Source organism: Panthera onca, chromosome B3, assembly GCF_046562875.1.
Source record: "Panthera onca isolate mPanOnc1 chromosome B3, mPanOnc1 haplotype 2, whole genome shotgun sequence".
Taxonomy (NCBI): Eukaryota; Metazoa; Chordata; class Mammalia; order Carnivora; family Felidae; genus Panthera; species Panthera onca.
Window position 1 is genome coordinate 148,187,502 of NC_138344.1, and position 23,274 is coordinate 148,210,775.

General features: G+C 43.5%; 2 pseudogenes; both read right to left on the reverse strand.

The window, feature by feature from the left end:
* Window positions 1-467: 467 nt before the first annotated feature.
* On the reverse strand, window positions 468-912 carry LOC132670417 (immunoglobulin heavy variable 1-69-2 pseudogene; annotated as a pseudogene).
* A 15,646-nt stretch (window positions 913-16,558) lies between these two features.
* LOC132668555 (disintegrin and metalloproteinase domain-containing protein 21-like) lies at window positions 16,559-18,863 on the reverse strand (annotated as a pseudogene).
* Between the last annotated feature and the right edge of the window lie 4,411 nt (window positions 18,864-23,274).

Here is a 23,274-nt window from a genome sequence, read left to right on the forward strand (position 1 = left end):
AAGTGACATGAATGAAGTGTCATGTTGTTTGAATGGGACAAGAGCATGGTGAGGATAACGAGGAGCTATGGGATCCTGTGGTCCCAGCTGCAACGTGAGCACACCTGGGACTCCTGTAAATGTTCAGTTGATGTGCTTCCGGATATGTGTAAACCATTGATATTTGGTACAAGGGTAAGCAATTGTAAGAGACTCTATCTCTTGTTCATGTAAGTATAGTTTTCTTAGTCAAACAAACTTGTAAACCAGACAAAAGTATGTAATCACAGAATCATGTGTCCAGAGAGGCTTGCTGGGGGAAACTTCTATATGGAGAGGAAACCCCAGGCCATGACAAAAAAACTTCCAGCAACCTCTATCTGCACCTTCTCCTGGGACCACAAACAGAATGGTGCATAGTGTGCACCCCCCCGGTGGTCCTGATCTTCTACAGGGCGGTTTGTGTCTGGGCTCACACTGACAACCCCTCACTGTGTCCTTGCACAGTAATACATGGCCGTGTCTGCAGACCTCAGACTGCTCAGCTCCATGTAGGCTATGTTTGTGGATGTGTCTGCCGTCAGGGTGACTCTGCCCTGTAACTTCTGCACATAGCTTGTAGCACCATCTTCAGGGTCAATGCTTCCCATCCACTCAAACCTTTGTGCAGGAGCCTATAGCATCCAGTGCATGTAGTAGTCAGTGAAGCTGTATCCAAATGCTTTGCAGAAGATCTTCACTGATGCCCGAGGCTTCCTCACTTCAGCCCCAGACTGCACCAGCAAAACCTTGGAGTCCACACCTGTAGAGAGGGGACAAAAGTGGATGAAATCAATGTTGACTGGTCCTTGTCCTCTCCTCTGTCCAGGGAATTGGGTGACCCTTACCTGTAGCCACTGCCACCAGGTAGAGAATTCTCCAGCTCCAGTCCATTGTGAGGGGATATGTCTCAGGGTCTCCAGTACAGGATGGCATTTTACTGTGATGCTCTCAGGGCACAGACACACCCATACTTAACCTAGTGATCTTATGATTATTTGCATAGTCATGAGACAGAGTATATCATACACAGGACAAGAACCATCTAGAGAATGTCACAGGGACCGTGCACATTGGGACTCAGAGGGCACCAGTCTAATCCTTGTTTGAGGACATGGGTCCTTGGCCAGGTTCCTGAACTGTGTGCAGACTGAGCTCCTGCCACTGAGTGATAAAACCTTACAGGAAATTCTCCCCATTGTGGACCAGTATTGAATGAGCCAGAGACCACCTGAACCTGTTGTTGGCTCTGATATCTGAACGTCTTATTCCTGGATAAGCGTGTCTCCAAACTGCTGCACAAAATGGGGTAATAAATGCATCCTGGTTTCCATCTCTTAAGTGAAGATATCTGCAAGCCCTGGACTAGCAGCGTCTTCAAGTGTCTTCTCACTGCCTGAGTTCATTAAATGCTCTGATGGAACAGGATATTTAAACACCCTTTAGCATCCCTCATTTACTCATATTTTAGATTGCTTTCTGGAAAAGGAAACACTGGCTTCTGACAGGAAAGCCTTCCTCACCCCTTGTGCACCTACTCACCTGGGGTAGCAGTCTGGTGCTGGGTAGTACTGAAAGGCCCCTGCAAGTCTAGGCCCAGCCCTGCAGGGAGGTTCCTGTCAAGACTCACAGGACATTTATTACAGTGTCTCTACTCCAGCATTACATGGTGGAGGGGAGCAGAATATGCCACCCCAAATATTCCACTGGAATAAAAGATCCTTGAGAAACAGCCAGTGCAGAGACACACTGACCATCCTTTGTTCCCTAAACAGAATATAAATCTCCCATGTGAAATACACCCTTTTTGTACCAGGAGGAGAGAACTGTCCTTAGCACTAGAAAAAGGAATTTAGGCCTCAGAATGCTGTGCAGAGAAACCTTAGTTCTTCACTAGTGTAGTAACACTAACCACCCATCATTGTATTGACCATCTTCATAAATATTTTGTTTATTTTGTAAAACTTAAGGAGCTCTTCGCTTTGCTGACTTCTTTTTGTTCATATTTGTAGGGGTCTCTTATACATACACAATTAAAGTTGTGTTTCTCTGATAGTTTGTCTTATGACAACTTAATTATTAAACCAGATAAATAATCCAGAAGGGAAAAATAGAAATTTTCCTGCCACCACATTGTCTGTGCTATGCCCTCAGAGGCTCTTCCAGTGACACCATAGGCTGTGCTAGTGTCTCAAAATAGTGACCTGGCTTTGTGAAAACTGCACTCTGAAGAGAGACCCAAATCACAGGTTTATGAACCCACTAGGGAGTCCCTTCCAGGGAGCCTCAAATGCACTGATGCAGTCCACACTCATGGTGAATCCAGAGACTCTGGGGACTTTGGGGGTAGCATCTTATCTCCTGTAGGTTCCTGTGGTTGAAAGTCAGGTCTGAATATATCTGCTCATACAGTCACGAGTAGCTCACAGCCTGCTGCATATCTACTCTCCAATACAACCTACACACGGTAGTTGATATTAGCAGTGTGGATCCCATATTTGCCCTTTTGGGTAGTGCCACAAAACTCCTTTAGTTTTTCCAGGGGACCTGGAATACACACTTGTTGGGTCAGATCCCTGTGCTTGAGTGTTAGTGAAGCATCTCTGTGATGGGGTGTCCCTTCTGGAGGTCAGTCCCTGTTTCACTGTGCAGATGAACTACATGATACCTGACGTGTATCCTTTGTCCATGTTTCCAGAACAAAAATGCTGCATGTAAAAAGCCACAGGAGAGGAGATGCATCCACTTCTCGTTTGGTTGAAATAACTCCTCACTAGAGCTTGATGTTGTGCATGGAGAAGCCTCCTGGGTGTCCTCAATGGTGAGAAGTACTGCAGGGCCTGAGAGGATTTGGGCGATTGCAGGAGTGTCCCCTCCTCCATCCAGTACACAGGACCTTGTACCATTGTGCCGGACAGCGCATCCACTGAGATGGATGGTGTGTGTCTTACTGCAGTCGTGGGCTGGGCCCTGCATCCATTCCCACTTGTGGTTGTGTAGTGAAGAAAAAGTTCTCAGACACAAGATTGGGCAGACGTGCAGAGCTGTCTCTGTGAGAAAGCAGCAGCAGCAGACTGCTCATAGCCTTTATTTCATATTTCATTAGGTAGAAGAATCAAAGAATATCAAAGCAGTAAGAGAACACAAAGGATCTTAGTACTTCAGACAGACATATGTCTAGTGGCTACGTGAAGGCATGAAGGGAGTGTGTGTGTGGTTTCAAGGAATGTCAGGGAACTCCATCAGGCGCTATATCTTAACTGTCCTTTGGGGCATATCAGGTCTCTGTATCTCATAACGCTATTGCATTCGAAGGCCTTGAGACCATAACATTGCTGACATTTCTGCTATTGCCCCATTCACCCTCCATGACTTACAATACACTCTCTAGTAATAAGTGCACCTCTCCCCACTTTTGTTTTTCAGTTGTAGAAACAAAGGTCATGGTGGAAATGGTATCTGGGTATTGGCAAAGAACACCTTAGGTGATTTGGTAGAGGAACAGAGGGAAATTATCATTTTGAAGACTGAAATGAAAAACAAGATCATCAATAATATTGTAATAATACTAAGCCAAGAAAGAAGATTGAACCCATAGTACTAGTTTTTTGTTGTTTTTTTTTTTGTTTGTTTGTTTGTTTTGTTTTTGGCTGATCCAATCAGAAATGTCATTGAGAGTGTCAATCATTGCTTTTTGCTTTTCTTGTTGAAGCTCTCGGAATTGTTTTTGTAACTTCATTTTAAAGTTATCCATAGAGGTAGTTACGGGGTGAATTAGATGCTTGATTGAGGTAACAGTGTATTGTTCCCAAGACTCATAAAGACCCAGGGTGACACAATTAGTATTGAATCCCGAGTCACATATGAGTTGTGATTGGGTCTACAAAGCCTGTTGACATTTTCCTAGCCAGGCAACAGTGGCTTCTAATGCCTGAAGTTGGGGAAGGATTAATCCTCATTTGCTCTTCTAAATCTAATTTTGTGTTTTGTATATATTGATTTACATGATGTTTCTTCTCTAAAGAGATGGTTAGAGAGGCGTCTGTCATGGCTGCTGTTGCTGCCATCAATGTAACGGCCAAAATAGCAGTCAATAAAATGCCCAGAAATCGCTTGGTTCTTTTTCTCTCTTTTAATGCAGAGACAGGTTGTTGCAATGGGGACCCCCCCCTTTCCAAAGTCAATGTAATTGGACCATTAACCAGGGTTGTGCCTTTTGTTTGGCAACATAAACAAAGGTTACATGTAACTGTGATATGTGTCTAGTAGAGAAACAGGGGCCACCCATTTTTGTTTCCTATGAAAATAGTGTATTTTTCATTAAAATCTGGAGTTGCAGTTGTAAGCAAAAATATATAGTCTTGTAGTACATATATGAGGGCTGTTTATCTCAAAACTATAGGACCAGTTAAATTTGCCACATATAAATGTAGTGGGACCATGTCTAAATTTCCTTTGAACAAATGGTAGGCTAATCCTCCAAGAGGAAGTTTTTTTTCTTTTTTCTTTTTAATTTTCTTTTTTTATTTTTTAAAATTTATATCCAAATTAGTTAGCATATAGTAACAATGGTTTCAGGAGTAGATTCCTTAATTCCCCTTACCCATTTGGCCCATCCCCCCACCACAATCCCTCTAGTAACCCTCAGTTTGTTCTCCATATTTATGAGTCTCTTCTGTTTTGTCCCCCTCCCTGTTTTTATATTATTTTTGTTTCTCTTCCCTTATGTTCATCTGTTTTGTCTCTTAAAGTTCTCTTATGAGTGAAGTCACATGATATTTGTCTTTCTCTGACTGACTAATTTCACTTAGCATAATACCCTCTAGTTCCATCCACGTAGTTGCAAATGGCAGGATTTCATCCTTTTTGATTGACGAGTAAAACTCTGTGTATATATATACCACATCTTCTTTATCCATTCATCCATCTATGGACATTTGGGCTCTTTCCATGCTTTGGCTATTGTTGGTAGTGTTGCTGTAAAAATAGGGGTGCATGTGTCCCTTCAAAACAGCACACCTGTATCCCGTGGATAAATGCCTAGCAGTGCAATTGCTGGGTCGTAGGGTAGTTCTATTTTTAGTTTTTTGAGGAATCTCCATAGTGTTTTCCAGAGTGGCTGCACCAGCTTGCATTGCCCCCAACAATCAAAAAAGATCCTCTGTCTCCGCATCATCGCCAACATCTGTTGTTGCCTGAGTTGTTAATGTTAGCCTTTCTGACAGGTGTCAGGTGGTATCTCATTGTGGTTTTGATATGTATTTCCCTGATGATGAGTGATGTTGAGCATTTTTTCATGTGTCGGTTGGCCATCTGGATGTCTGCTTTGGAGAAATGTCTATTCATGTCTTTTGCCCATTTCTTCACTGGATTATTTGTTTTTTGGGTGTTGAGTTTGATAAGTTCTTTGCAGATTTTGGACACTAACCCTTTATCTGAGATGTCATTTGCAAATATTTTCTCCCATTCTGTTGGTTGCCTTTTAGTTTTGTTGATTGTTTCCTTCGCTGTGCAGCGCTTTGCAGATTTTATTTTGATGAGGTCCCACTAGTTCATTTTTCCTTTTGTTTCCCTTGCCTCCAGGGACGTGTCGAGTAAGAAGTTGCTGCGGCCCAGATCAAAGAGGTTCTTGCCTGCTTTCTCCTCGAGGATTTTGATGGCTTCCTGTCTTACATTGAGGTCTTTCATCCACTTTGAGTTTATTTTTGTGTATGGTGTAAGAAAGTGTTCCAGGTTCATTCTTCTGCATGTTGCTGTCCACTTTTCCCAGCACCACTTGCTGAAGACACTGTCTTTATTCCTTTGGATATTCTTTCCTGCTTTGTCAAAAATTAGTTGGCCATATGTCTGTGGGTCCATTTCTGGGTTCTCTATTCTGTTCCATTGATCTGAGTGTCTGTTCTTGTGCCAGTACCATACTATCTTGATTATTACAGGTTTGTAGTACAGCTTGAAGTCTGGGATTTTGATGCCTCCTACTTTGGATTTGTTTTTCAAGATTGCTTTGGCTATTCGGGGTCTTTTCTGGTTCCATACAGATTTTAGGATTATTTGTTCTACCTCAGTGAGGAATGCTGGTGTCACTTTGATAGGGGTTGCATTGAATATGTAGATTGCTTTGGGTAGTCTTGACATTTTAATATTTGTTCTTCCTATCCAGGAGCAAAGAATCTTTTTCCATTTGTTTGTGTCTTCTTCAATTTCTTTCATAAGCTTTCTATAGTTTTCAGTGTATAGATTTTTCACCTCTTTGGTTAGATTTATTCCTAGGTATATGGGTTTTGGTGCTACTGTAAATGGAAAATATTCCTTGATTTCTCTTTCTGTCGCTTCATTGTTAGTGTATAGGAATGCAACCGATTTCTCTGTGTTGATTTTATATCCTGCCACTTTGCTGAATTCATGAATCAATTCTAGCAGTTTTTTGGTGGAGTTTTTGGTTTTCCACATAGAGAATCATGTCATCAGTGAAGAGTGAAAGTTCGACCTCCTTTTGGCTGATTTGGATGCCTTTTGTTTCTTTGTGTTGTCTGATTGCAGAGGCTAAGACTTCCAATACTGTGTTGAATAACAGTGGCGAGAGTGGACATCCCTGTCTTTTTCCTGACCTTAGGGGGAAAGCTCTCAGTTTTTCCCCATTGAGGATGATATTAGCGTTGGGTCGTTCATACATGGCTTTTATGATCTCCAGGTATGCTCGTTCTATCCCTACTTTCTTGAAGGTTTTTATCAACAAAGGATGCTGTATTTTGGCAAATGCTCCCTCTGCATCTATTGAGAAGATTATATGGTTCTTGTCATTTCTTTTATTGGCGTGATGAATCACATTAATTGTTTTGCAGATATTGAACCAGCCCTGCATCCCAGGTATAAATCCCACTTGGTCGTGGTGAATAATTTTTTTAATGTATGTAGGATCCAGTAAGCTAATATCTTGTTGAGGATCTTTGCATCCATGTTCATCAGGGAACATGGTTTGACTCCCTCCCTCTCTAACTTTTTTTTTCCTTCCCCTTCTCCATGGTCTTCTGTCAAGTTTCTCAGGATCCAAATAAGAGTGAAAACATATGGTGTTTGTCTTTCTCCATATGACTAATTTCACTCAGCACAACACTCTCCAGACCCATCCACGTTGCTACAAAAGGCCATATTTCCTTCTTTCTCAATGCCAGGTAGTATTCCATTTTGAATAGAAACCACGATTTCTTTATCCATTCATCAATTGATGGGCATTTAGACTCTTTCCATAATTTGGCTATTGTTCAAAGTGCTGCTATAAACCTTGGGGTACAAGTGCCCCTATGCATCAGCACTCCTGTATTCTTTGCGTAAATTCATAGCAGTGCTATTGATGGGTCATAGGGTAGACCTATTTTTAATTTTTTGTGGAACCTCCACACTATTTTCCAGAGTGGCTGCACCAGTTGGCATTCCCACCAACAGTGCAAGAGGGTTCCTGTTTCTCCACATCCTTGCCAGTATCTATAGTCTCCTGATTTATTCATCTTAGCCACTCTGACTGGGGTGAGATGGTATCTGAGTGTGATTTTGATTTGTATTTCCTTGATGAGGAGCTATGTTGAGCATCTTCTCATGTGCCTGTTGGCCATCTGGATGTCTTCTTTAGAGAATTGTCTATTCATGTTGGTGGGCGGGGCCGCAGTCAGACCTGATGTCTGCCCCCAGCCCACCGCTGGGGCCACAGTCAGACTGGTGTGTACCTTATCTTCCCCTCTCCCAGGGGCAGGACTCACTGTGGAGTGGTGTGGCCCCTGTCTGCACTGCTTGCACACTTCCAGGCTTGTGCTGCTTTGATGGGATCTGGCATATTACCTGGGGTGTATCCACAAGGTGCACAGTGGCGGGAGGGGCAGGCTTAGCTCCCTTTGCCATCAGTGGGAAGTGCCATCAGGGCTCACTTTGCCATCAGTGGTCCCCTGTGGGAGGGGCCCTGCAGCACCATGAGGGAGGCAGACCTGCCAGAGGGATGGATCCACAGAAGCACAGCACTGGGTGTTTGCGTGATAAAAGCAAGTTGGGTGACAGGAACTGGTTCCCTTTGGGATTTCGGCTGGGGGATGGGAAAGGGAGATGGCGCTGGCCACTGCCTTTGTTTCCCACCAAGCTGAGCTCTATCTTCCAGGACTCATCAACTCTCCCTCCAGGTGTCTTCTTGCTTTCCCAGCTCTCCGAGAGCAGAGCTGTTGACTTTTAGCATCCCAGATGTTAAACCCCACTGTCTGTCAGAACTCATGGAGTCTGGCCCCTCCGCTTTTGCAACCCAGACTTTGGGGGCTGTGTCTTGCCAGGCGGTCTGCCCCTCCACTGCCCTGGCTCCCTCCCAACCATCCATATAGCATGTACCGCCTCTCTGCCCTTCCTACCCTCTTCCGTAAGCCTCTGGTGTGTGATTGGCCCTGGAGAGTCCGTTCTGCTAGTCTTCTGGAAGTTTTCTGGGTTATTTAGGCAGATGTGGGTGGAATCTAAACCATCAGTATGATAAGGTGAGCCCAGCATTCTCCTACGCCGCCATCTTCCCCTCTCTTCCCAAATAGGAATATTTTTAGTAGAAATTGAAAGTAAAAATGAAGTTTTGGTCTCTTGCCCCCCAAACGCAGGCTATAGGACAGCCAGCGAGGCATCTGAACGCCCTTGCTGTGGTTCAGCTCCTTCTTGGGAAATACCACCTCAGAGGAGATGTAGCATCATGAGGGACGACCTTGAGAACCTTGGACAGGAGCCAGCACTGCCCATAGTGCAAACAACAAGAGGGGTGCCCTCAGGGTGACCTGGCCCTCTGCCAGCCTCATGCCCCTGCTCAGGGACATCTGCCAGTGAGAATGGATAAATGGAAGATCCTCAGAAAAGCCAGGTCTAGATCATCTGACAGAAGAGAGGGCTGTGCCAGGTGGCTAGAACCCTGCACCTGGGGGCCACCTGTGGGCTTAGGTATAAGTCCCAGGGTGTGGCATTGGGTGACCCTGCTCATCAGTTCAGCTGGGGTGGGTGTGGGAGAGGCAAGTGGGCCATGGTCAACAGTGTTCACATGGACATGGGTAGGGACTTGGACCCAGAGACATGGCTCTGTTCAACACATTCCATCTTTCCTCAAGCTAGTGAATATGGGATATGCAGTTTTAGCACCCTGAACTTCTCTAACAATTCCATGTTCTGTGGTACTGCTGGGTCACTTTCTATGAATGACTACTTTTCCTCATTATGGAGACCAATGCTTCATACTTCCTTGTGATGTGGAGGTGGACATTGCCAATTTTACCTTTATAGGTGATGAAAAAAATTGCTTTGTAATTTTCTTTGTCTTATTCTGGTTGGCTATTAGTTTGCAAGCCATTTGATCCTTTTGGTTGTTACTTTGAAGCTTCCTCTGAGTTTACTGAGGAAACATTTCCAGTATTCTGTGTCATGATTGGTGAAGTACAAGGTTGTATTTTAGTATTTTCTTATTCCAGCTGGGGAGAACAGAAACTACTGCTGACCACGTGTGAGCCCCAGGATCTTTTTCCCTCTAATCCTTTATTGTGATTCTTTCCTGGTTTCTGGCAGTCTCCTCCTATGCATATGGGGTTCCCTCCTCAGCTGGAGACACAAAGGGGCTGTCCGCTGGTGCCCAACTTGAGAGGAAGAGTGAATGTCCCCACTAGTTTTAAAATGCCTGCCTTCCTTTTACACAAAAACCAGATAGGGATACCATAACATACCTAAAAACTACATGGGCAAAAATCTCCTTGACCTTGGTCTTGGAAATAATGTTTCGGATATGACTGCAAATGCACAGTCAATGAAGACAAAAATCAGTTAGTGAGAACACATCAAACTAAAAATCTCCTGCTTAGGAAAAGAAACATTCATCAAAGAAAAAGACATTTTACAGGGATGGAAAAAAATGTAAAACATGTGTGATATGAGGTTCATATCCAAAATTTAAAAAAAGCTCATACTGCTCAATATTATAACAAGCAACCCAATTAAAAAATGGGGGAGTAGAGGACTTGAAAGGGCATGTTTCCAAAGTCCATGTACAAACGTCCAGCAAGTGCATTAAAAGGTGCTCAACATCACTCATCACCAGAGACATGCAAATGAAAGCCACAATCCCATAACACTTCACACCTGTTATTATGGCTGTTACCATCAGACAAGAGATAACAAATGCTTGTGAGCATGTGGAAATAAGCAAACCTGGTACACTGTCCCTAGGAATGTAAACTGATGAGGTTACTACTGAAAACAATATGGAGAGTTCTCAAAAAAATGAAAAACAAAAGTATGGTTGTGCCCAGCGATCCCATTTCTGAGTGATATATACAGGGGATGAAGTCACTACATCAGAGATATGTGCACCCCATGTTCATTGCAGTATTATTCTCCATAGCTGAGACACTGAAGAGACCTAACTGCGCATCAAGGGATTAATAAAGAAGATGTGAGATTAGATAGATAGATGGATGGATACAGAGATAGATAGATAGATAGATAGATGATAAATTTCATCCATATAAAAGTTAATCGTGCCATTTGTGACTACATGGATGAAGCTTGAAGACATTATGCTAAGTTAAATTAGTCAGACAGAGAAAGACACATTCTGTATGATCACACTTACATGTGGAGTCTAGAAACATCAAATTCACAGAAACAGAGTGTGCATTGGTGGGTTCCAGGGACTGAGGGGCAGGGAAAATGGGGGTGGTCGAATTGCTCAGTGTGTCCAAACTTCCAGTTAGAAGATAGACAAAAAGCTTCCATGGATCTATTGTACAGTAAGATGACAATAATTAATATACATAATGTATATTGAAAGTTGCTTGATGTTCTTACCATAATTAGCTGAAGAATGTATTGACTAACTTCAACTTGGTAAACATTTTGCATTATATACATGTATCAAGGCATCATATTGTACAACTTAAACTTACATAATGTTATATGTTGATTATATCTCCATAAAGCTGGGGCCAAAAAAAAAGGTATTCTTAGAAGACATTCCTATACTATACATTTGGCTAGCAATAATTTAACTATGCATGGACATGACTGAAAATCATACAATATATGATATTAACCCTAAAGATGTTTTATGCACAGAGAAGATTTCATACAAGTGTGCATGTGTCTGTGTTGGTGGGAATAATTTCATGTGATTCTGTACACCCATAGAAACAACAACCATAACAACAGGTGTTAGGACGATGTTAGGACATGCTAATGCCATGACTGTGTTAAAGAATGTAATGCCTGAGGGGCGCCTGGGTGGCGCAGTCGGTTAAGCGTCCGACTTCAGCCAGGTCACGATCTCGCGGTCCGTGAGTTCGAGCCCCGCGTCAGGCTCTGGGCTGATGGCTCGGAGCCTGGAGCCTGTTTCTGATTCTGTGTCTCCCTCTCTCTCTGCCCCTCCCCCGTTCATGCTCTGTCTCTCTCTGTCCCAAAAATAAATAAAAAATGTTGAAAAAAAAAAAAGAAAAAAAAAAAAAGAAAAAAAAAAAAAAAAAAAAAAGAATGTAATGCCTGAAACGGTTCCTGGATTTGCCATTCCATTACGGATTTAGCCAGACCAAGGAACTCACTTCAGCACATAGACAAACTACGTACTTGCAAAGACTTGGGGGTGATAATTAGAATTTCATACCCCACATCATCCTTAATCATCACAGAAGAGGACGATGAGGATATGTGGATTAGGGGAACAGACATGGAACATGAAAAACTAGACACAAAATTCCTTCAGGAAAAATCCGCCTAGAAACTGGCCTGGAACATCCAGAATCATTGTCCTTGGCCCTTAATAAGATTCACAATGCTCCAAATAGCAGGCAGGGACTGACCCCTTTTGCAATAGTATTTTAGAAAGGAATCCTTAACCCTTTCATTACTGATTGAGTGAATTTTATGATAACTTATATGACCAAGTTGATGCCATGCATATACATGTCCAAGAACTAACTGGTACACTTGGGTCATATCATCCACAGACAATAAGAACATGGCCTCTGCCACTGACAAGCCTTGCCACGCTTTCTACAGAATACTGGAAGCTCATCAGGTCTTCAGAGAGCACCCAGTGCCACCTCGCTGGGAAGGACCTTATGGCGAACTGCTAACCAACTACACTGCCATCAGAATTAGGGAAAGATGCCTCTGGATTCACGCAAGCTGCACAAAATAGTTCCGCAAAATGCCATCGTCAAGACCCTTGATGGCCATCCCCATGACAACCATAGGTAAGGATTCCTAGAGCCAATTTCCAGGCTCTGGAAGCACATGGCATCACATAGTAGGTCACGGATCAAAAAACTGCATTTCCACCCAGTTTCATTTTCTGGCTCTTTCCTTTCAGGAAAAAAAAAAAAACTTTTTAAAATGGAGCCTACCCTTTCCCTACTATTTAAAGACTGACTACGTTTCCTTCTCTCCCTCTGACCCTCTACAACTGTCTGTCTTTCAGACTGCATCTGCCCCATTCACCTGTGTAGTTATCTCAACAGGTCAGACACAGACCCCTACACCAGTTTTCCAAGTCCCGGCTACAGTAAATAATCAGTCTTATTGTCAGTTGTTTTGACATCAGGATAGCAAGTAAGCCCCTGAAGTAGTGTTTTTTCCTGCCAATGCAAGCAGGTGAATGCACCATGTGGATGGAAATGGAAGGATGCTGTATCCACAACCAGAACTGCAATGTCACTCTGCTTTTCCTTCCACTGCATTTATTGGGACCACAACTTTGATGGAAGCTTCAGGATGGTCCTTTGCTCAGGTGAATTGTTGGGAGAGAATAGTTCCCTTTGCATGAAGACAAGCATGGTGATGTGCTCTCTCTTGGTGACATAGCAAGGCAACCTGGTGCCAGATGGCCAATAGGTGCTCCAGCATAACCCCCATGGCACAAACACTTTCCACATAACAAAATGTTTCATTGGAACTCTGACCACCCATGCATGAACTGACATAGCTCAGCCACTTCCAGGTAAGTCTGCCTAACAGCACAAGTCATGTGAAAGTAGACCGAAAATCTGGAGTAGCTCAATCAGGTGACAAAACCCACCTTATAGCTGCTGAAGGGCTGCAGGCATCGCATGTCTCACATACTTGCAGTAATTCATGAGAATTGACCAGTGATAGTGGGCCTCAATTGCCAGAGAAGGGGGAATTCATGACAGGCTCCACATGAGCTGGTCAGGCTAACATCTTGGAACTCTTTGGGCTGTTAGGAATTCTGAAGACAGCAGGTTAGAGATGTACTGGTTGAGAGCAGACTGTGGCTGGGGCTCCTTGGTCATTGATGCTGAATGGGACATACTGGCTAGCTCAGTAATGGCAAAGTCTCCTCTGTGGCCCTTTAGATACCCTCACTACCTAGACAGTCTTGGGAATGTGAGCCATCTTATGGACAGCTGGGCATTTACATTTCAGTATTTAACTGTAAAGCGCCACCTGTTAGGAGGGAGCTTTAATGCTTGTAAAATGGGTGGGCTGAAAGGAGAGATGGTGTGTTTAATGACCTGCTCCTTCAATAAATTTTGAATTATGGACTGCAATAACTCAGTCCTCTATTGCACACAATATTGATGTATATGTCCTGAGTTAATCGGGTGTGGGTGGTGCAATTTTCAGTCCTAAAATCTCCTTATATGTTGCTCCCCCCAGGAAGGCCAGGCACTGGGTTTGTTCCCACTGGCCTTGATGGCATATGAGGTCATCCACACCATTAGGAAGACAGTGTAGGGTCAAAGGGGCTACCATTGATAAAAGATTCAGTAAAGATTCTTCCAATGGTGACATCTAAGGAATATTGAGACACTTCTATTATCCCTCCCTTTATACTTTGTAAGATAAAGGGCACCACACTTGTATTTGGAGGGGTTCCTGGGAAGCACTGTACCTTGACTTCAGGGTCAATGAGAGAAATAAAGTGTCTATATCTGTGTCTTACAGGGTAATTACAGAAGTATACAGGCAGCTGTCCCCTGAAGAAGGACATACACCATGAACCTCCAGGTCCCTAGGCAGGGCCTTGGCATCTTCCCACCCACTGGGATCCCAGCTCACCCTACCAGGGCTGTCATGTCCAGAGAAGTGATGGCACCCACCCAAAGGGTAGGTACAGCAGTTTCTTGAAGATCGCAAATGTCTGAGCAAAGGTTTCTGACATGTGTTTGGGCTGTCATGAGATTAAGTCATTAAGGACCCCTTTTCTCAGAGCTGTGCATAAAGAGAAGTGTGGGCATCATCTCTAGAGCAAGAGAGCTGAGTTGAAGTGCCACCCTTTGAATGGGGCAGATAAGAGTCCCCCAGTCTCCATATGCCGAATGGACACTCCTATGGGCTCCTATCTGTGGAGGTGGTGAGCCCATCAGCATTTGCAGCAAAGAAGTCTTGGGCTTCTTGAAAATTCTCCTTTTCACATCTGACTATGGCATGCATGCTAATGTCTTCTGTACTAAAGCTGGTGTTTCCATGAATTGTATTGGCACAAGGATTAAAATCAGAGTGGTCCTTCATGAAGAACTCCTTAGATTCTGTTGTCAAGTGCCTCTCCTCCAGGTTGGAAATGGACAAGGGATCGTGGGCGCATGACATAAGGCCAAAAAAAAAAAAAACCAAAAAAAAAAAAACCAAAAAAACACCAAAAAAACAAAAACAAAAACAAAAAACAAAAAACAAAAAACAAAAAACAAAAAAACACCCATTGAATTGTACCCATTGTATCTTAGAGTTGGATTGAGTCACCTGGGCTTGACCTCTCCCAGTGGGCCTGTGCTGTCATGCCACAAAAATCCATGCCCTGGGAATCAGAGCTTCTTTCTTCCTACCTCTGTGGGCTCTGGGGCCCTAGGGAGCCTCTTCCTCAGAGCCTTCCCCTTTTTCCCTGGTGTGTGTCTCCTGACCTGTGCCTTGGTGTGCTTGCCATGGCCTTTTGAAACAGTGAAATGTCTGGGGGCTTCTCTAGGTTGTCTCTAAGTAAACAGGACATTCATACCTTGAGTTTTTCAGTGAATGATGAATTTAGGGGTCTTGGTCCAATCCAGCCAGCTTTAGCATGTCAAGTGCTGTAAGCAACAGCTTGGAGAAAATTACAAAGACCCACAAGAGCCAATCAGTGTCCTCGTCTCCCTCCCTTTGGACAAATTATTCCAGCAAACCTTGCACTTCCATGACGGTATAGTGCCTGTTATCATTTCTGTCTTTCACGCTGGTCCTTGCACATGTTGTTGTAGTGGATCATGACAGGGAAGACTTGATATAGACTTTAGCTCTTCCCAGACACGTGTGCTGAGGCCTCCCACACTGGGGTGACACACTCAACACTTGTCAAATAGGGAGCCATTGTCAACAGCAGCGAGGAATACGGCCAGTAGGGGGGTACATCTCAGATCAACTGAGATGTGGGGGTGAGGAACTAGTGAGCCCTTCTTAGCTCTAACGCTTGTAGGAGGGCGCCACCTAGGCTACCAATCCCATCCTTGGGGCAAATGTATTGGGGGACCCCAGGTGTTGTACTGAATTAAGAAAATGTAGACTGTGACCTCCTGAAGGAAGAAGCAAGAGCCACTTGCTCAGGGGTTGACAGGGGGCTCCCTAGGAATCCCTGCTCCTGCTTTGGGTACATGAGATGTGTGGGGCCCTTCTGACTGAAGGTGGGGTTTCAGTACACCCACAACAAAGGAAATGGAGACACAGGATTTATGACTTAAGAGCCCAGAACAAGGGGGCACAAGGACCCAGAAAAGCACAGCCCTCGATTGCACATTCCCAGTGATAAGGACATAGAAATCATGGTAGCAAGTACCTGATTACTTAGGAGTGGATGGGGCTGAAGTCCCGAACTTTTCACAGGCTCACCTCTGTGTGTTTATTCTAGAAGGCTCTTAGAAAACCAAAGTTGGAATCCTAGGCAGATTCTTATCTAAGGTTAAACTCACTGAAGTAGCCAAAAGAAAGAGAGCAGGGATTCATATTCACTGGCTCCCTCTGGATGCCAGAGTCATCCATAGGTACTTGTGCCTACCTTTCTGATTCATTTCATTGGGTGCTCCTTTCATCCTGATGGTCTCAGTCTCTCACATTTGGAAACTTGCTCTCCAGGGAGGCACAGCTTGTGCTAAGTGGAACCTAACCTCCATCCTCTTCCCCCACAGCCCAGAGACACCCCAGTGTGGGAGAGGCGCTTTGGGAGGGTTGTAGTCCACCATTAACCTGACCCCACATTGGGACTGGAAGAAGACAGATTACCTGGAGAATGAGAAAACGTTCAGTGCGCAAGAGCACAGTTTTGGAGAAAACTCATGAATGTGTCCATAAAGGAGCTTGTGGCAACTTCTCTTAATTCTGGAACTAAACACTTCAGTTCAAGACACGCCTGCTGACTCGGGTCCTCGGCACAGAGTCTCAGGCCCAATTTGGGCTCTTGGATGCTTAGAAATATATGTAGAGAGCACAACCATGCAGTTTTCAAGTTTTATTTCAGAGTTCTGGTCAGTGACCCATGAGATACCTGGTGTCAGAGTTGGGATGTGCTGGGGACCCCTGTGTCTCCTGCAGAGCCCCGGAAACATGGATGTCAGCTATGTGGCCTCATTACTGTATTTTCACAGATGTGCCAGGTGCATTGCCTATAGTTGTTCAGGGGTCTGGTGCTTGAATTATGGATTGTCTTCACCAACAATCACTTCCTGAACTTTCTCAGTATTGATAATTCTGAAATTTGTGGCAATACCAAAGAGGATTGCAGCTATATGGCATAAATGTGACCAAAAACCACTCTGAGATATACCACAGATCCATGACTTTGCCTGACTGACTGAACTCTTCTTGGAGGGGTCCGCTGTCTGTGCTCCTACCAGTGCCTCGTCCAGTGCACCATGGAGGATCCCAGCCTACGTGACAATAGCGGTTCCTTTTATTGTCGCACATCCCTCTGTGACTGCATTTCTGTGGGATACAGTCATAATTCAGCTGAGCCACACTTCCAGTGCAGTAGGTGTCCTGACAGAACTTTCCAGGAGCACAGGGGGTACCAGTTCTCACATGACCAATCTCAGTTGTTCCTGTGCTACGATGTGAATCCAGCCTCAAACACCAGACCCCTGAGATCTCAGACGGATGGAATCCAACATGCTCTTGCAGCTGAGGGAGATATGTGACATTCCTACACGGCAGCCTTCCACACAGCACGTCTGTGTGGGAACAGGGTTCAGCATTGAATTCCCCGGGGTGTTCTGCAGTGTCCATATCGGCTGCCTTTTTGATTTATGGTATAGCAGACATCTTCACCTTTCCCAGAATTTCTGCCAAAGATTTCTTGGCAGTGCATAGTGCGGTAAGTGCAGTTCCCATGATAGCAGCCTCCCTCTTCAGTGCATGGGGTTCCATCTTGCATATGGAAGTCATCAGGGTACGCCAAGGACACCCCACGTCAGGACTCTGGAAGATCACATATATTTTGGATTGGTCTGCTGAGTGTCCCAGCATCGGAATAGATGCAGTTTGTACAGCATTTGTCTGTATTACATTTGCTTCCAGGGATTAAGATACAATCACTTTTATAGCAGGGATTGCTGTAGCACTGCTTGAAGGAGCCACAGTCTCACTACTTACGTGGGTCCGCTAAGTAGTTACCAAAACGATTGTTGGTCAGGATTTTATTTCAATGCACATTTCGGTGTGGAACATACACTTGCCTGTTCCACAATTCATTATGTGCTGCATATGAATGAAGGAATAGTTACGGAAAGCTTCTGTTATACCAGGGAATCGGGTATAATGCAGTTGGACCTTTTTTGGCAAGCATATTCATCAGTGTAAACCCAGAAAGCAATATTTCTTGCAATCTTATGTGTTGCTCTGACAACAATAATTAATGTCTGCATAAATAAGCTAGTATAATGGCATATTACCATTCATAGATGGCATATAGAATATACAACTGGAATGAAATTAAGTTCATGGGATACATCTGAAATCACAATTAAGGATGAATGTGGTTTAATAATTTAAAAATTCTTTGATGCATAATATCGGGGGGGGGAGGAGAAAGACTTTCATGCAACACATATTTACCCATGTTTATGGATCTCTCTCATTAAAAATGATCATGAAGCCAATATAGTCACTGACATCAATACCATGAAGCATTGAGTCAATTAAGCTAACTAGCCTTATTAGGAATTGGGCACTTTTTGACACATGGTTGAACACACTATACATTGTTTTGAAACTGAGAACAAGTCCTTTCAAAATTCCGTGATGGGATGAATACAACCTCTTAGAGATCCTGGGGACTGCACTGGCATTTGCTTGAGGAACAGGGGTTCCCTATCCTCCTTATATCCCAGGTTATAAGTAGGTCTCTTTGCCCTTTTGTCTGCCACTATTTGAGAAACAACATGTTCAAACTTTGGTAATCGCTGAGGGGTCTGATTTCATAGGCAAGATCATCCAACTTCATGATACCTTCAAGACCCACATAATACATGTCCATGGTGACGATGGAAAGAGGAATCTCTTCCAAGTAGCCGAGGTAGTAACAGTCTTGAGGCATGGAGGCATCAGCAGATGTCTGGGCCAAAAGAGTTTCTTGTGCCACATGTGGATACTGTGTCTCTTGTCCCCAAAACACAGGCTATAGGACAGCCAGCCAGGCAGCTGAATGCTCTTGCTGTGGTGCAGCTTCTTCTTGGGAATTATCACCTCAGAGGAGATGTAGCACCTGAGGGATGGCCTTGAGAACCCTGGAGATGAGCCAGCACTGCCCATAGTGCAAACAGCAAGAGGGGTGCCCTCCGGGTGACTTGGCCCTCTGCCAGCCTCATGCCCCTGCTCAGGGACATCTGCCAGTGAGAATAGATAAATGGAGGATCCTCAGGAAAGCCAGGTCTAGATCATCTGACAGAACAGAGGGCTGCTCCAGAACCCTGCACCTGGCTGCCACCTGTGGGCTTAGGTATAAGTCCCTGGGTGTGGCATTGGATGACCCTGCTCATCAGTTCAGCTGGGGTGGATATGGGAGAGGCAGGTGGGCCATGGTCAACAGTGCTCACATGGACATGGGTAGGGACTTGGATCCAGATACATGGCTCTATTCAACACATTCCATCTTTCCTCCAGCTACTTGGATATGGGATATGCAATTATAACACCCTGAACTTCTCTACCAATTCCATGTCCTGTGGTACTGCTGAGTCACTTTCTAAGGATGACTACTTTTCCTCATTATGGAGACCACTGCTTCCTACTTCCTTGTGATGTGGAGGTAAACATTTTCAATTTTACCTTTATAGGTGATGAAAAAAAAACGCTTTGTAGTTTTATGTGTCTTATTCTAATTGGCTATTAGTTTGCAAGCCATTTGATCCTTTTGGTTATTGCTTTTAGGCTTCTTCTGTGTTTACAGTGGAAAACATTTCCCAGTATTCCATGTAATGATTGGTGAAGTACACGTTGTATTTTATTTTATTTATTTATTTATTTTTTAATATATGAAATTTATTGTCAAATTGGTTTCCATACAACACCCAGTGCTCATCCCAAAAGGTGCCCTCCTCAATACCCATCACCCACCCTCCCCTCCCTCCCACCCCCCATCAACCCTCAGTTTGTTCTCAGTTTTTAACAGTCTCTTATGCTTTGGCTCTCTCCCACTCTAACCTCTATTTTTTTCCTTCCCCTCCCCCATGGGTATCTGTTAAGTTTCTCAAGATCCACATAAGAATGAAACCATATGGTATCTGTCTTTCTCTGTATGGCTTATTTCACTTAGCATCACACTCTCCAGTTCCATCCATGTTGCTACAAAAGGCCATATTTCATTCTTTCTCATTGCCATGTAGTATTCCATTGTGTATATAAACCACAATTTCTTTTTTTTTATTATTATTATTATTTTTTTTTCCTCATCTAATATCTTTTTTTTTATTTTTTATTTTTTAATATATGAAATTTACTGTCAAATTGGTTTCCATACAACACCCAGTGCTCATCCCAAAAGGTGCCCTCCTCAATACCCATCACCCACCCTGCCCTCCCTCCCACCCCCCATCAACCCTCAGTTTGTTCTCAGTTTTTAACAGTCTCTTATGCTTTGGCTCTCTCCCACTCTAACCTCTTTTTTTTTTTTTTTTCCTTCCCCTCCCCCATGGGTTTCTGTTATGTTTCTCAGGATCCACATAAGAGTGAAACCATATGGTATCTGTCTTTCTCTGTATGGCTTATTTCACTTAGCATCACACTCTCCAGTTCCATCCATGTTGCTACAAAAGGCCATATTTCATTTTTTCTCATTGCCACGTAGTATTCCATTGTGTATATAAACCACAATTTCTTTATCCATTCATCAGTTGATGGACATTTAGGCTCTTTCCATAATTTGTCTATTGTTGAGAGTGCCGCTATAAACATTGGGGTAAAGGTGCCCCTATGCATCAGTACTCCTGTATCCCTTGGATAAATTCCTAGCAGTGCTATTGCTGGGTCATAGGGTAGGTCTATTTTTAATTTTCTGAGGAACCTCCACACTGCTTTCCAGAGCGGCTGCACCAATTTGCATTCCCACCAACAGTGCAAGAGGTAAACCACAATTTCTTTATCCATTCATCAGTTGATGGACATTTAGGCTCTTTCCATGGTTTGGCTATTGTTGAGAGTGCTGCTGTAAACATTGGGGTAAAAGTGCCCCTATGCATCAGTACTCCTGTATCCCTTGGGTAAATTCCTAGCAGTGCTATTGCTGGGTCATAGGGTAGGTCTATTTTTAATTTTCTTTTTTTTTTTTTTAATTTTTTTTCAACGTTTTTTATTTATTTTTGGGACAGAGAGAGACAGAGCATGAACGGGGGAGGGGCAGAGAGAGAGGGAGACACAGAATCGGAAACAGGCTCCAGGCTCCGAGCCATCAGCCCAGAGCCTGACGCGGGGCTCGAACTCACGGACCGCGAGATCGTGACCTGGCTGAAGTCGGACGCTTAACCGACTGCGCCACCCAGGCGCCCCTATTTTTAATTTTCTGAGGAACCTCCACACTGCTTTCCAGAGCGGCTGCACCAACTTGCATTCCCACCAACAGTGCAAGAGGGTTCCCGTTTCTCCACATCCTCTCCAGCATCTATAGTCTCCTGATTTGTTCATTTTGGCCACTCTGACTGGCGTGAGGTGATATCTGAGTGTGGTTTTGATTTGTATTTCCCTGATAAGGAGCGACGTTGAACATCTTTTCATGCGCTTGTTGGCCATCCGGATGTCTTCTTTAGAGAAGTGTCTATTCATGTTTTCTGCCCATTTCTTCACTGGGTTCTTTGTGTCCGATATGTCATTTGCGAATATATTTTCCCATTCCGTTGGTTGCCTTTTAGTTTTGTTGGTTGTTTCCTTTGCTGTGCAGAAGCTTTTTATCTTCATAAGGTCCCAGTAATTCATTTTTGCTTGTAATTCCCTTGCCTTTGGGGATGTGTCGAGTAAGAGATTGCTACGGCTGAGGTCAGAGAGATCTTTTCCTGCTTTCTCCTCTAAGGTTTTGATGGTTTCCTGTCTCACATTCAGGTCCTTTATCCATTTTGAGTTTATTTTTGTGAATGGGGTGAGAAAGTGGTCTAGTTTCAACCTTCTGCATGTTGCTGTCCAGTTCTCCCAGCACCATTTGTTAAAGAGACTGTTTTTTTTCCATTGGATGTTCTTTCCTGCTTTGTCAAAGATGAGCTGGCCATACGTTTGTGGGTCTAGTTCTGGGGTTTCTATTCTATTCCATTGGTCTATGTGTCTGTTTTTATGCCAATACCATGCTGTCTTGATGATGACAGCTTTGTAGTAGAGGCTAAAGTCTGGGATTGTGATGCCTCCTGCTTTGGTCTTCTTCTTCAAAATTACTTTGGCTATTCGGGGCCTTTTGTGGTTCCATACGAATTTTAGGATTGCTTGTTCTAGTTTCGAGAAGAATGCTGGTGCAATTTTGATTGGGATTGCATTGAATGTGTAGATAGCTTTGGGTAGTATTGACATTTTGGCAATATTTATTCTTCCAATCCATGAGCAGGGAATGTCTTTCCATTTCTTTATATCTTCTTCAATTACCTTCATAAGCTTTCTATAGTTTTCAGCATACAGATCTTTTACACCTTTGGTTAGATTTATTCCTAGGTATTTTACGCTTCTTGGTGCAATTGTGAATGGGATCAGTTTCTTTACTTGTCTTTCGGTTGCTTCATTATTAGTGTATAATAATGCAACTGACTTCCGTACATTGATTTTCTATCCTGCAACTTTGCTGAATTCATGTATCAGTTCTAGCAGACTTTTGGTGGAGTCTATCGGATTTTCCATGTATAATATGTCATCTGCAAAAAGCGAAAGCTTGACTTCATCTTTGCCAATTTTGATGCCTTTGACTTCCTTTTGTTGTCTGATTGCTGATGCTAGAACTTCCAACACTATGTTAAACAACGGCGGTGAGAGTGTGCATCCTTGTCGTGTTCCTGATCTCAGGGGAAAAGCTCTGTTTTTCCCCATTGAGGATGATGTTAGCTGTGGGCTTTTCATAAATGCATTTTATGATGTTTAAGTATGTTCCTTTTATCCCGACTTTCTCAAGGCTTTTTTACTAAGAAAGGGTGCTGAATTTTGTCAAAGGCCTTTTCTGCATCGATTGACAGGATCACATGGTTCTTATCTTTTCTTTTATTAATGTGATGTATCACGTTGATTGATTTGCGAATGTTGAACCAGCCCTGCATCCCAGGAATGAATCCCACTTGATCATGGTGAATAATTCTTTTTATATGCTGTTGAAATCGATTTCCTAGTATCTTATTGAGAATTTTTGCATCCATATTCATCAGGGATATTGGCCTGTAGTTCTCTTTTTTTACTGGGTTTCTGTCTGGTTTAGGAATCAAAGTAATACTGGCTTCATAGAATGAGTCTGGAAGTTTTCCTTCCCTTTCTATTTCTTGGAATAGCTTGAGAAGGATAGGTATTATCTCTGCTTTAAACGTCCGGTAGAACTCCCCTGGGAAGCCATCTCGTCCTGGACTCTTATTTGTTGGGAGATTTTTGATAACCGAGTCAATTTCTTCGCTGGTTATGGGTCTGTTCAAGCCTTCTATTTCCTCTTGATTGAGTTTTTGGAAGAGTGTGGGTGTTTAGGAATTTGTCCATTTCTTCCAGGTTGTCCAATTTGTTGGTATATAATTTTTCATAGTATTCCCTGGTAATTGTTTGTATCTCTGAGGGATTGGTTGTAATAATTCCATT